Here is a 15,528-nt window from a genome sequence, read left to right on the forward strand (position 1 = left end):
CAGCCTCAATCTGATCCCCATTGCCTCTTATCACCAGCACTCTGCTTTGCCAACCTCTTCCTCCACATCCCATTTGACCCTTGCATCCCTGCACCCTTACCCATTCCCTCTCTCTCTATGGTCACATTCACTTAACTATTCGACCATGCAGCCCTCACACTCCCTATCACTGTGACGCAATGACAACAACTTACAACACACAGGGAGGGCCCTTGGTCTCCTTCTACGCATCTGTGCTATGGATTCTCTACACTCACTCCTTCATTCTCAGTCAAACTCCACTTGTCTCCCTCATTGCAGGAAAAGAGAGCCCACAATAAGAGGGAAAGAGCGAGGACAGGAGGAGGGTCACCCTCAGTAGCCCAGCTCACCCCCTGGGTGGAGGCGGCCCTGGAGATCGCCAGAGTGGAGGATGATTCGCAAGTGTGGGACGGACAGACGGGCGCATCACAGCAAGCTCGTGACAGAATAGTTTAGCATCTCTCTCATTGACATTGCATGAGTGACTGATAATGATTCTGATGCTCTAACAGATTGACTTATGATCATCTGCACAATTCAATGTGCATGCAACCTTTACCTCACATCTCTAACTCTTTCCTTTACTCCCCCACAGGACCATCGACAACCCCCGTCCCCACTGCCCAGGAGGAGCAGCCTGAGCCTCCAGACTCCTCAGAGGAAGCTGCAACCTCTGAGGGCGCAGCGTCAGCAGAATTCAGTGCACCCAGCACCAGCGCAGACGCACACCTCGGTGGGACCTTGGCGAGATAGAGTAGTGTTGTCACTTGGTGTATCACAGCTCACAAGTGAGCATCAGCTGATGGTGGAGACAGGGACAGCAGTGGAGAGTCCTCATCGGAGGGTGCAGGACTCTGCCAGCTCGGCTCAGCTGCATGTCGACCCTGTGCCTCTAGGTCCATCCAGAAGGAGAGCGGTGCTGGAACTCCAGGAACAGGTGCAGGAGTCCCTGGCAGGTTTTGTCTCTGGGGTCGCTGCGAGTGTGGAGCGAATGGAGGAGTCCATCGCGAACATTAGCGGAGCCTTTGTGGAGGCATTGGCGCATGAACGCATCACCACGGAAAGGATGGCAACCTCCGTGGAAAAGATGGCTACGGTAGAGGAGAGGATGGCTACGGCCATCGAGGAGCTTACATAGATACATATAGAAGATAGGAGCAGGAGTAGGCCATTCGGCCCTTCGAGCCTGCTCCGCCATTCAATGAGATCATGGCTGATCATCCAAATTCAGTACCCGGTCCCTGCCTTCTCCCCATATCCCTTGATCCCTTTAGCCTTAAGAAATATATCCAACTCTTTCTTGAATATACTTAATGAACTGGCCTCCACCGCCCTCTGTGGCAGAGAATTCCACAGGTTCACCACTCTTTGGGTGAAGAAATTCCTCCTCATTTCAGTCCTAAATGGCTTACCCCTTATCCTTAGACTATGACCCCTGGTTCTGGACTCCCTGGCCATCAGAAACATCCTTCCTGCATCTAGTCTGTCCAGGCCTGACAGAATTTTATAGGTTTCGATGAGATCCCCTCTCAATCTTCTAAACTCCAGTGAGTATAAGCCCAATCGACCCAATCTCTCCTCATACGTCATTCCTGCCATCCCAGGTATCAGCCTGGTGAATCTTCGCTGCACTCCTTCCATGGCAAGAACGTCCTTCCTCAGGTAAGGCGACCAAAACTGCACACAATATTCAAGGTGTGGTCTCACCAAGGCCCTGTACAACTGTAGCAAGACATCCTTGTTCTTATACTCGAACCCTCTTGCTACGAAGGCCAACATACCATTTGCCTTCTTAACCGCCTGCTGCACCTGCATGCTTACCTTCAGCGACTGGTGTACAAGAACACCCAGGTCTCTTTGCACTTCCCCTTCTCCCAATCTATTACCATTCAAATAATAATCTGCCTGTGGTAAACCACTTTTATCGTTACACTATAGTTATCACTGTTGTATTGTTATCACCGTTATCACTGTTGTATCACGATACGAGGTCGCCTCTTGTCGCGCTGTTATACCTGGGCTGACCACCTCCGACTCCGCCCATGGCTCCACCTACCTGCCCAGGTATAAAGGTAGTCGACTGGCTGGTATTCCTCCTTGTTGGACCCGATCACCCACGAGGGTGGGCTCTGTTATTTAGTCAATAAAAACCTTTAGTTACGTTCCTAACTCGTCGCTTTTTATTGGACGAATTGATAGGTATATCACTGCCTTCCTGTTTTTGCCACCAAAGTGGATAACCTCACATTTATCCACATTATAGTGCATTTGCCATGTTTCTGCCCAATCACCCAACCTGTCCAAATCGTGCTGGAGTTTCACGACATCCTCCTCACAGCATACCCTCCCCCCCAGCTTTGTGTCGTCTGCAAATTTGGAGATATTACATCCAATTCCCTCGTCCAGATCATTAATATATATTGTGAACAGCTGGGGTCCTAGGACCGATCCTTGTGGTACCCCACTAGTCACTGCCTGCCACTCGGAAAACAACCCGTTTATTCCAACTCTTTGCTTTCTGTCCGCCAACCAGTTCTCTATCCAAGTCAATACCATGCCCCCAATCCCATGTGCCTTAATTTTGCACACTAATCTCTTATGCGGGACCTTATCGAAAACCTTCTGAAAGTCCAAATACACCACATCCACTGGTTCTCCCTTATCTATTTTACCAGTTACATCCTCAAAAAATTCCAGTAGATTAGTCAAGCATGATTTACCTTTTGTAAATCCATGTTGACATTGTCCGATCCAGTCACTGCTTTCCAAGTGCTCTGCTATTACATCTTTTATAATCGACTCTAGCATTTTCCCCACTACCGATGTCAAGCTTACCGGTCTATAATTCCCCGCCTTTTCTCTACCACCTTTTTTGAATAGTGGGGTAACATTAGCTACCCGCCAATCCATGGGTACTGTTCCAGAGTCTATCGAGTTCTGGAAGATGACCAGCAATGCATCTACTATTTCTAGGGCCACTTCCTTAAGTACCCTGGGATGTAGATTATCAGGCCCTGGGGATTTATCGGCCTTCAGTCCCATCAATTTTCCTAACACTATTTCCCTACAAATACTGATTTCTTTCAGTTCCACCCTTTCATCAGACCCTATGTTCCCCGGCATCTCTGGGAGGTTATTTGTGTCCTCCTTTGTGAAGACAGAACCAAAATATGTATTTAGTTGGTCTGCCATTTCTTTGTTCCCCATTATAAATTCCCCTGATTCTGACTGCAAGGGACCTACGTTTGACTTCACCAATCTTTTTCTCTTCACATATCTATAAAAGCTTTTACAGTCAGTTTTTATGTTCTCTGCAAGCTTACTCTCATATTCTATTTTCCCTTTCTTAATTAATCCTTGTCCTCCTTTGTTGAATCCTAAACTGCTCCCAATCCTCAGGATTATTGCTTTTTCTGGCCAATTTATATGCCCTCTCCTTGGACCTTATGCTATCCCTAATTTCCCTGGTTAGCCACGGTTGGGTCACCTTTTTTGTTTTATTTTTATGCCAAACTAGGATGAACAAATTCTGTAGTTCATCCATTCGGTCTTTGAATGTTTGCCATTGCCTATCCACCGTCAACCCTTTGAGTGCCATTCCCCAATCAATCCTACCCAACTCGCTCCTCAGACCATCATAGTTTCCTTTATTTAAATTGAGGACCCTAGTCTCCGAGTCAACTACTTCATTCTCCATCTTAGTCGCCAGAGTGTTGAAAACATGGTCATTGTTCAGAATAGACTGGCATCTCTTGAGGAGCAATGGTCAGCTATTGAGCATAGAAACCAGACCTTCATGGAAGTCCTCTGGAGTAGGACTTCCATTGCAGATACGGGTCCCCATGGCCCCCCTGATGTGCAGCAATGTGCTCTCCAGCCACTTGCAGGTGCGGAGGGGGAGCTGACCCATGAGAGGGAGGTTGGTGGCAGACCTCAAGGAAGTAGGGGCTCCTCTCCAAGCGCTCACACGATCATACCACTGCAAAGCCCTCGGACAGAGCCCCACCAGAGTCCTCACCCAACTGAGATGGGCGTCTCATCCCCTGCACAGCCGCAGGAGCAGCAGACTGTTGGTGAGCCTGCACAGGTTCGCCACCCCAGAGGATGGCTGCCAAAAGTGTCGAGACAGGAGCAGCAAGAAAGTGAGCAAGGGGCCTCCACATCTGCTGAAGCCACAGGGGAAGCACCACGTAGGAGCACGCGTAAGAGGAAGATAAAGCACAAGTAGTCACAAGGGTAGTCACTTGGGTGTTCTGTTGTATTGATTTTTGACAAGCCATCCTTGAATTGTTATGATAAACAGATTTGATGGCAAACTGTTGAAGTTGTGGCCTGTGTCATTTCGCTAATGGGACTTCCACACTGAGGGCTTAGGGCGACTTGCAATTGTCAGTATGGTGGTCAGAGTGATAGGAAGCTGCAGGTTCTTGTCCATTGTCGATGCTCTGGTAAGAAGGTGCGAGGCAAAAGTGTTTGATTGTGCAGGTTAAGCAAATCTGGCCAACATGAGTGCGTCCCTTGCATCCCAGGCAGCAATGTGGTCCCGCGCTGGCAGTTCTGGCCTGTGCAGCTTCAGGTGGGTGAGCAGCAGCTTGGCACTCCTGTTGTTGCTCCTGCAGTTGGTGCTGCTGTTGTTCCTGGTTCTGCTGCTGCCACGGCTGGTCTTCGTCCGAATCTGATGTCCAGGAGGAAAGGAAATAAATGGTTCCCATTCTTCTGGTATATACCTCAGTTGAGGAAGCGCTCAGTCACGGTGGCGAGAGGGGTTTCCCAGGAGGTCACGCTGGAGATGGGTGTCAGGTTCCAAACTTCCACAACAATGGGTATGCCTGCTAAAAGTTCCCCCAGACCTGAGACAACAAAGTTCTGCCACCTGCAAATGATCATTGGTGAAAACTCCTTTTTAATGGTGGAGCTGCAGCTGTTAGTAAGCAATCCACTTGTGAGGTTGCCAGGATTCACTGGCATGTTCCAGAGGAGACATGCAGGACGGGGGAAGTGTGCTAAAATCAGAAATGCCTCTCAAAATGGGATTATAAAGGCACTTAACTGGTAGTTAAGGGCCTTACGGGCCTATCCCACCTCTTGGAGGCGGGATGGAAACAGGGTCTGAAACCAAGGATGATGGAAAATTGCTCGGAGGTGGGATGGAGGCGGGATTGGAGCTGCCCGCCATTTTTTGCGATTTTTACAACTCACGCCTCCAATCCCGCCTCCTCGGGCCTGGCAAAATCGAGCCCAGAGTGTCCACAGCGCCTGGTCTGCACTCAAGGCCTCCATAATCAGCACCTGTGAAGAGACGCTCGGTCACTCGACCAGGAAACACCAAGACTGGTTCGACAAGAATGACCAGGAGATCCAGGAGCTAATAAGCCGCAAGCGCAAGGCATTCCTGATCCAACAAAAAACTCGCGACCTAAAGAACAGATGGTGGGTGGAGAAAGCGCAGGAGATCCAGCAGCTAGCCGACAACCACGACGTGCGTGGATTCTTTAGTGCAGTCAAAATCGCCTACGGCCCAAGCACCCAAGGTCCTACCCCACTTCGGGCCAAGAACGGAGAGATACTCCTCAAGGACAGAGAGGCAGTCAGTGCCCGCTGGAAGGAGCACTTCGAAGATCTCCTTAACCGAGACTCTGTCTTCGACGTGAGTGTCCTCAACTCCATCCCGCAGCATGCTACCTGCCACCATCTCAGCACAACCCCAGCCTGGCATGAGGTTGAAAAGGCCATCCGACAACTGAAGAACAACAAGGCCTCAGGAGAAGATGGAATCCCCGCCGAGGTGCTAAAACATGGCGGAGAAGCACTATTGGCACGAATACATGAACTCATTTCTCTTATTTGGAAAATGGAGAGCATGCCAGGGGATCTCAGAGATGCCGTAATCGTGACCATCTTCAAGAAAGGTGACAAGTCCGATTGCGGTAATTACAGAGGAGTCTCCCTGCTGTCTGCCACAGGGAAAGTCATCGCAAGAATCCTCCTCAATCGCCTTCTCCCAGTGGCTGAAGAGCTCCTCCGAGAGTCGCAATGCGGATTCCGTCCACTAAGGGGCACAATGGACATGATCTTCACCGTGCTTCAACTACAAGAGAAAGGCAGGGAACAACACCAACCGCTGTACATGGCCTTCTTTGACCTCACAAAGGCCTTCGACACCATCAACCGTGAGGGATTATGGACTGTCCTCCTCAAATTCAGCTGCCCTCAAAAGTTTGTCACCATCCTCCGCCTGCTTCACGACGACATGCAAGCCGTGATCCTGACAAATGGATCCACCACAGACTCAATTCACGTACGGACCAGGGTCAAGCAAGGCTGTGTCATCGCACCAACGCTCTTCTCGATCTTCCTGGCTGCAATGCTCCATCTCACCCTCAGTAAGCTCCCTGCTGGAGTGGAGCTAATCTACAGAACAAACAGGAAACTGTTCAACCTCCGTCGCCTCCAATCCAGATCCAAGGTTGTCCCATCCTCTGTCATCCAATTGCAGTATGCAGACGACGCTTGCATCTGCGCACACTCTGAGGTCGAACTCCAAACCATCGTCAACACCTTCATCGAAGCGTACGAGAGCATGGGCCTTGCACTAAACATTCGTAAGACTAAAGTCCTCTACCAACCTGTCCCCGCCACATAGTACTGCTCCCCGATTATCAAAATCCATGACGAGGTCTTGGACAATGTAGACCACTTTCCATACCTCGGGAGCCTACTGTCAACAAGGGCAGACGTTGAAGATGAAGTCCAACACCGCCTTCAGTGTGCCAGTGCAGCCTTTTGTCGCCTGAGGAAGAGAGTGTTTGAAGACCAGGGCCTCAAACCCAGCACCAAGCTCATGGTCTACAGAGCAGTAGTGATACCTGCCCTGCTGTATGCTTCAGAGACATGGACCATGAACAGCAGGCACCTCAAAGCACTGGAGAGGTACCACCAACGCTGCCTCCGCAAGATCCTGCAAATCCATTGGCAAGATAGGCGCACCAACATCAGTGTTCTTGCTCAGGCCAGCATCCCCAGCATCAAAGCTTTGACCACGCTCGATCAGCTCCGATGGACGGGCCACATTGTCCGCATGCCCGATACGAGACTCCCAAAATAAGCGCTCTATTCGGAGCTCCGACACGGCAAGAGAGCCCCAGATGGGCAGAGGAAATGCTTCAAGGACACCCTCAAAGCCTCCTTGAAAAAGTGCAACATCTCCACCGACACCTGGGAATCCCTGGCCCAAGACCACACAAAGTGGAGAAGCATCCGGGAAGGCGCCGAACACCTCGAGTCTCTTCGCCGGGAGCAAGCGGAAGCCAAGCGCAGGCAGCGCAAAGAGCGCACATCAGCCCAAGCACCCCACCCACCCGCCCCTTCAACCACCGTCTGCCCCACCTGTGATAGAGACTGTAGGTCCCGCATTGGACTCATCAGTCACCTGAGGACTCATTTTTAGTGTGGAAGCAAGTCATCCTCGGTTCCGAGGGACTACCTTAGAAGAAGAGGACAATAGACAGGCTTCACGTTGGACTTGATGCGGATATGTGCGTCATACCCAGTGATGCCCTCATAACTGTCTGAGAACATGCTTTTATGCTTGTTCAGCATTGTGTCGAGTCGCTTCTTTGAAGCATCTACACTGAAGATGTTTTTCCAGTCTAGTTTTAACTTTCTCAACCCGTCTTTGCCCATGAGGGTTGGCCTGTTGTTGTAGCTCGCTACAATAATAGGCAGCTTTACTGAATGGCCATTGTGCTGAACTGTACATTCCATTTGTCCACATGTCTCTAGGATTTCTCTGGAGTAGGTTTTTAACTCTACGGTACTCTTTGTAAGTGGTATTTGATTAAACTTACTCTCATATGTGTCCCTACTCATGATAGAGCACCGGCGCCATGTCGATACACACATATCAATATATTAGTCATTGATCAAAGGTTTTGTATGGAATTCTTTCTCACAACTGCTAGCGTTGTTGCTAGTGGAATAGATACTGTAGATGCCTAGTTCTTCAACATCAGGTGTGCTCACTTCAATATTGTGAACTCTTCCCTTTAGTTGTCGCTGTTTTGCATTGCCACCAGAATGGTTCTTACTTCCTGCTTTCGATCTAGCTCTGCAAGCTGTTGAAATATGGCCTTGCTTCTGGCAGTGAAAACACTTCACACTTCTGAATTGGGAGGACTGTGGTGAGTGATTTCCATTGCAGCGATAACAATTCACTGACCTGCTCTCACCGACATGCTTTTGACTCGGTCTCACAGCTTTAGGTTCGACGGTGGCTTTGTGACTGTAGACCTCAGCTGCACTCGTCACTTGAATTGGACAGAGCTCTCTCGCATTCTTAGACACCATCTCCATAGATAGGGCAATTTTGCATGCAATGTCAAACGTTAGGTTCGGAGTGTTCAGTAACTTGGACTGTGTGCGCTCATCCACCAGTCCACACACAAACTTATCTCCCAACACAATCCAGAAATGTGCCGAAGTCACAATACAAAGACAGATTCTTAAGAGCTACAATGTCCTCACTGATGGTTTCACTTTGTTTTTGGTTTCTGGTACCAAACTTAGAGCTCTCTGCTATTCCTAATGGCTTTGGGTCAAAATGGTCCTCGAGTTTCTCGACTATGTCTTCAAATGACACATCCTTCACTTTCCCTGGCACGAGTAGGTATGTCAATGTTCTGTAGACATCTGGCCCGATCTCTGTTAGAAAAACTGCTTTTTCACATTCACGAATTACTTTATTTTGAGCTTGAACATTCTCCTCTGCACCTTCGGTCTCAATAATGTTACTGGCCTTAAAAAACATCTCCATCAATGTAAGAACAGAATAGTTCGCGAGCTTGTTCATACAGGCCGAGGCTTCCGATGAGTCCTGTGGGTGCGGCCATGATTGTCCCGATCCCGTTGAACGGTGACTCAGCCACTCCCTGTGTACCTGTGAGAATCAGCGCCGCTGTTGCTGTGTATACATACACACGAAGGTGAAGCACAGAGGATTCTGTATCAGCATCAACAGTAAAACATCGCAAAAATTCAGTTTAGGTGTCACAAATTCACCTTAAACTTGTCCACTCGAAGGTTGAACACTGTCTCCTTCCAGGATCCCTAAAAATGGCTTTGGGATCCCATCCTTGTCGCCAAAAATGTAATATATGTGGGTGGAACAAATGAAGGACAGAGACAGGATGAGTTGCTAGTCAAGGTGCTTGTTTACTAGGCCACAGCGAACTGAGCATGCTCAGACTAAACCATGTGACAAACCATGTGTTAATACGTTACACTTACAATTAGCACTGCACCAGAAACACCAATTACTTGACATTGTTGGCGAGGATACAATGGAAATCAGGCAATCATGTGGTAATTGCCTCGTCCTCCTGCAGTGTTGGTGTATAATTTGTGTATTGATGGGGAAATTGTTGAAGCAATTGTCTCTGTCTTGTGAAACAAGGCACCACCACAAGGAGAGAGGCTGAGGGACCCAGTTACATAGAGACATAGGGCTAGAAATTCAGTTGGCTGCGCCAGCCGTTAGCGCCTTAGGAGGAGTAGATGTCGAGCGCTAGGCGCTTAGCGCCCGGGCGCAGCGCGATCTGCGCCTCGCCCCAACTTCAGTAGACATTTAGCGCTGGCGCAAAGTCTTTGCGCGCGCTCAGCTGCGCGCGCAGATCATGACGTCATTTCCTCGTGCAATGCCCTTTGTGCGCCCCAAACTGGATCTTCAGTCGCGCCGCCCCATTGTGCGCATGGCGGCCCTAGCGATTGTTGAGTGGAACGGTGCTCAGCTGATGCGGGCCGCAGGGAGCGCAAATTAAAGGGCACTTCCCCTGCACTATAAAAGGCTGCCATTTTGCAGCACTCATTCTTGTGAAACGGATCTTTGGAGAGAGACCAAGGTAGAGAGCTTACTGCTTTGGCCCAACACTAGGACAGGTACTTCTGGCTTCAGGCCACAGCTTTGCAATTGTCTTTGCCTTCATTGATATCTCATTGTTTGCCAGCATATTATGGGGGCTGCAATGGGTGTCAACGCTGGCTTTCTGCATTACGTCCAAAGGGCTCACAGACGCCGTGAGAGAGCGGCAGCCCTGGCTAGACGGAGAGGGGGCAACAGGCGTCGGCAAGGGAGGCCTTACCCACCCAGGGTATACCGCCAGCAGTTCTCCTATCTCAACATGTCTGACGAGCAGTGTGTTAGGAGGCTGCGATTCCGAAGGGAGGTGGTCACAGAGATCTGCCAGCTGCTTCAGAGAGATCTGCAGCCACAGCTGAGGTGCAGGACGTCTCTGTCGGTGGCAGTGAAGGTGACGGTGGCTCTCAACTTCTATGCCACCGGCTCCTTCCAATCCGCTGCTGGGGACATTGCTAACATCTCCCAGTTCGCCGTGCATTGCTGCATCCGCCAGGTGACCAATGCCCTTTTCAGAAGGAGACGTCAGTTCATCTCCTTCCCCATGACCCTGGACAAGCAGCAACAGCGTGCAATGGGATTTGGAAGAATAGCGGGCTTCCCCATGGTGCAGGGCGCCATTGACTGCACGCATGTGGCTTTGCGGGCACCTCTGGAGAATGCCGAGGATTACCGCAACCGGAAGGGCTACCATTCCCTCAACGTACAGCTGGTGTGTGACCACAGGCAGCTCATCCTAGCTGTCAATGCCCGCTTTCCAGGCAGCAGCCACGATGCCTTTATCCTGCGACAGACTACTGTGGCTGACATGTTCCAGGCACAGCCTTACCCAAGAGGATGGCTTATCGGGGACAAAGGCTATCCTTTGTGTACCTGGCTCAAGACCCCGCTCCGCGCGCCCAGGACGCCTGCTGAAGAGGCATACAACGAGAGCCATCAAGCGACCAGGAACATCATCGAACAAACAATTGGCGTCCTGAAGCAACGGTTCCGCTGCCTGGATCGTTCTGGCGGAGCCCTGCAGTATTCGCCGGAGCGAGTCTCCCATTTCGTGGTCGTTTGCTGCATGCTGCACAACCTGGCTATCCGCAGGACTCAGGCACTGCCACCACAGATTGGAGCACCACCTCAGGAGGAGGAGCAGGAGGAGGAGGACCAGCACAGGAGGGAGGCACAAGGTGCAAGGGCCGCCCGTCTGCGGCTTATTGAACGTAGGTTCTAGGCCCCCTCTCAGGGAATGGCTTGTGCCAATGAAAGAACATGAATGCAGCCGCTCCGCAAGCCCTCAGCCGGTCAAGGCAACAAAAACTTTAAAGTTCAAACATGGACAATCTGAATAAAGAAAATTATTTATTCCACAAACTCTGTGCCCTTCCCACATGACAAACAAAAACAGAAAAAAAAAACCAAAAACAGTCAGACACATAACTCGCTCCCACAACCTGGAGAGGATTAACAAAACAGTGAAACAAAAATGACCGTCATCCTCGGCCTTCGTAAAAAACAAACACAACATCCTCGGCCTTCATAAAAACAAACACAACATCCTCGGCCTTCAAAAAAACAAAACATTTGCCCACACCTTCTACTTTTTGGCCCGCGAGGGCGATGCCTTGCGCATACTTGTGCGGCCCCTGCCCGCTCTGCTGCTCCTCAATTGGAGCCCAGTGGCTGCAGCAAGGCTGGGGGAAGGCTCCTGAGGGGCACATGGCGAGACGGCAGATGCCCTTGGGAGTCGGCCTGCACGAGCTCTGGCCCTCGAGGGGCCGGCTGGTGACTGCTGCAGCTGTGGCTGGGCGGCATCAGTGTGTCCAGCAGCTGGTGGCAGCTGCACTGGTGGAGTGGCAGTGTCGGCTGCAGGAATGGGGGCAAGCTGGCTGATGGCAGGCGCTCGCTGGTCGCCTGATACAGTGGCAGTCGCCCGGGCCAGCACTGCAGCATGCGCAGCAAACTGCTGAAGGACAGCCCGCTGGGCTGCTGCAGCGCGGCGGGTGCCCTGGCGATGCCTGGCTGATGCAGCCAGTGTGGCACCAGTTAGTGCCCGTGTTGCCCTGGTCTGTGACCGCATAAGACCAGCCAGTGACTGGACGGCACGACTGAGCACTTGGGTACTCGCCAACTGTGCTGCCCCGAATTCCTCCACACTCCCAGCCAGTGACTGGACGGCACGACTGAGCACTTGGGTACTCGCCGACTGTGCTGCCCCGAATTCCTGGAGACTCCTGGCCTGTGCTGCCCCGAATTCCTCCACACTTCGAGCCAGTGACTGTATGGAGTCAGGCATCCGTGCCACTACCCCCATGAGATCCGTGTGCCTGCGCTCCGAGTCGACGGCCATTTCCTTTAGGAGGCGCACCTCCTCTGCGCTGACCGTCGCAGGACTGGAGGCTGCACTCACCCTCTGGGGAGAAGGCCGCCGAGCTTCCCCACCCCTCCCACGTTGCTGCAGGCCGCTGGGCCCAGGAACTTGACTCTCCTCCGACCCTTCCCCCAGGCTCCCCTCCAGGGAAGCCGTGTCCCCTACATCGCCATGGGCTGTCGCGGCTGAGGGTGCCACTGATGAGCCGGCTACCTCTTCCTCCTCCTCCTCCTCTTCCGAGGGGCTGTCACTGGCAGCTTCAGAGGCCGCCTCCTCACCTGGCGATTCACCATCTGAAAGCAGGAAGGCACAAGAGTAGCTTTACAGTGAGGACAGGGCATCAGCGAGGGAGGCATGAGTGGTGCCATTCACCGCATTGGTCGGACAGTGGCAAAGGATGTTGATCTGATGCGCAAGTGGAACGAGAGAGGTCCAAAAGGTGATGTCCTTACCATTGGTGCCCAGAACAGGGTCGGCATCTCCAGTAGCAACGAGGCCAATCACACGGACTCCCATAATGCGCTCCACGCGCTGGTCGAGGTCGGTGAGCTCTTGGTGCTGAGGTCGGCCTCCCCCGGTCGCAATCTGGCTACGCTTGTTGTTAGCCAGCTTGGCCTGCAAGAGAAAGGACGGCCTCTAAGTACGGTGTGTAGCCCTGATCTTGTCTGCACTGCCTCCCATGGTCGAATAGCTTGGACATTGTGTAGCCCTGATCTTCTCTGCACTGCCTCCCATGGTCGAATAGCTTGGACAGTGTGTAAAGTGCAGAATGTGCAATTGATGTTCATGCCAGTCCCATAGCTGCTGGATGAGGGCTGGCCATTAGGGCTTTCAGGTCCCTTTGTCCATAATGTGAGGTGCACATGCAAGGATGAGGAGGACACTGGAAAGGGTACTCACCCTGACAATCCGAGTGAGGTCGTTGAACTTTTTCCTGCATTGTACAGGATTCCTGGCAACCACACTGTTGGATGTCACCCTGTTGGAGACCTCCCTCCAGGCTTTGCGGTAGACGCTGGGCACCGGCTTCTTGCCACTGTCAGGAAACAAAACATGGCGTCTTCGCTCCACTGCGCTAACCAGCAGCCTCAGGTCACCTTCGCTAAAGCGCAGCGCTCTCTCCCGGGCCTTCTGCATCGTCCTGGGCGGTAAACAGTTGCAGCAGCAGTGCTCAGGCCTAGGTGGAGGGCTGCAGTGTCCAGGGCGTGGCAGCCAAACAAATTGACCCTTCCCCCTTTAAGAGATGGCCGGCGCCAGCGTGTCTGCCGTCAATGAAGAAATCACCGCACCTGCGCTGCGCCCGGCCTCGGCGGTATCACTCAGCACCACCGGCTTAGCGCCTAAAGATAGTCGTGCATCGCCAGTTTTAGCGCTGCAGCAACCTCTTAGGGCGATGCTACTGAATATCGGCGAAGTGGCCTCGGCTTTGCGCCGGGCACAAACTTTAGCGGCCGCCCGACTTTACCGCCCCAAAAGTGGCTATACTGAATTTCTAGGCCATAGAGACATAGAAACATAGAGACATAGGCCTAGAAATTAGGTATAGCCCCGCCAGGTCTTTAGCGCCCGAAATTTAGCGCTCGGCCGGATTCCCGTAGCGCCCGCCTGAAATTCAGTTGCGCCGCCCCAACACGGAGGCGGGCGCTATTGGAGGGTTTGGCCGCCTCGTTTGGGGCGAAGAATGTCAGTTTCAGGCGTCCAGCTGCCGCTGCGGCACCCGATGCGGTGCGGCAGGCTGGGGTACTGCAGGCCTCCTCCTTCTCTTAAGGAGGAGCTGCCTGCAGCCGTGAGATCGCCGCTGGATTCCCCCGGCAAATGAACCCGGCACCACGGAGAAGTGCCGGGCTCGCGGGAGTGGCACACCAATGCCGCGGGGGGCTGGTGCAGGAGTCCGGGGAGGGAGGTGCGGCCAGGCGGCCGCCGGGAAAGCGGCCGGCCGCCCCTCCACCTTTATGCGCCGGCCTCTCGGAGCTGCAAGGCACTGTTTTGCAAACGCTGTTTGCGGCCGCCACGGGAGAGGCGGCCGCAACTGAATTTGGCAGTCGGACCGGAATTGCATTGGAACCGGGGCGCTGCGCACACCGATGACGTCATCGGTGCCGGCGCAGCGCTACCGGCTAACGTCGATGTTACGGACCAACTGAATTTCGGGCGCGAAAAAACTTCCGGCGCAAACCACTCTATAGCCCATAAGTGGGCGCAAACGCGACTGAATTTCTAGGCCATAGAGACATAGAGACATAGGCCTAGAAATTCAGTAAGGCCCCGCCAGGTCTTTAGCGCCCGAAATTTAGCGCTCGCCCGGATTCCCGTAGCGCTCGCCTGAAATTCAGTTGCGACGGGCCAAGACGGAGGCGGGCGCTACTGCAGGGTTTGGCCGCCTCGCTTGGGGCGATGAAAGTCTATTTCAGGCGCCCAGCTGCCGCTGCGCCACCTGATGCGGTGCGGCAGGCTGGGGTACTTCTCTTAAGGAGGAGCTGCCTGCAGCCGTGAGATCGCCGCTGGATTCCCCCGGCAAATGAGCCCGGCACCACGGAGAAGTGCCGGGCTCGCGGGAGTCAGACAGCAATGCCGCGGGGGGGTGGTGCAGGAGTCCGGGGAGGGAGGTCCGGCCATGCGGCCGCCGGGAAAGCGGTCATCGGTGCCGGCGCAGCGCTACCGGCTAACGCCGATGTTAGGGACCAACTTAATTTCGGGCACTAAAAAACTTCCGGCGCAACCCACTCTTTCGCCCCTAAGTGGACGCAAACGCAACTGAATTTCTAGGCCATAGAAACATAGAGGCATAGAGACATAGAGACATAGACCTAGAAATTGGGTATAGCCCCGCTTGAGGCGTTAGAACTGGCGCTGCGCAAAATATATAGCCAGACGAAACTTATCGCCGCCTGGCGCGATATTGGGTTGCATCGCCCCCAAAGCGGATTGAGGCGCTAAATCAGCCGTTGCACAGTGCTCCTAAGGCGCAAAAGTTCAGGCGCTACTCAATATCGACGCGGACGGGCGCAGCGCAGGTGATCTCAATTACGGGAAACCACGAGACTTCCAGGCGCCGGCCGGCTCTTAAAGGGGTGGGTCAGTCAGCCTGAGCTTCAACACCCAACACCCTGTAGGCCTCAGAATTGGCGCTCGCCCTTCTCTGGTGTTAGAAACTTGTTGAGCATGGAGAAGTTTAGACAGAGAGCAGAGCGCTTCAGCACTGAGGCTCTGGACCACTTGGTGGCTGCAGTTGAGCACC

The sequence above is a fragment of the Somniosus microcephalus genome, chromosome 24 (genome assembly GCF_052327205.1).
Source record: "Somniosus microcephalus isolate GS21.2 chromosome 24, FLI_Smic_1.0, whole genome shotgun sequence".
NCBI lineage: Eukaryota > Metazoa > Chordata > Chondrichthyes > Squaliformes > Somniosidae > Somniosus > Somniosus microcephalus.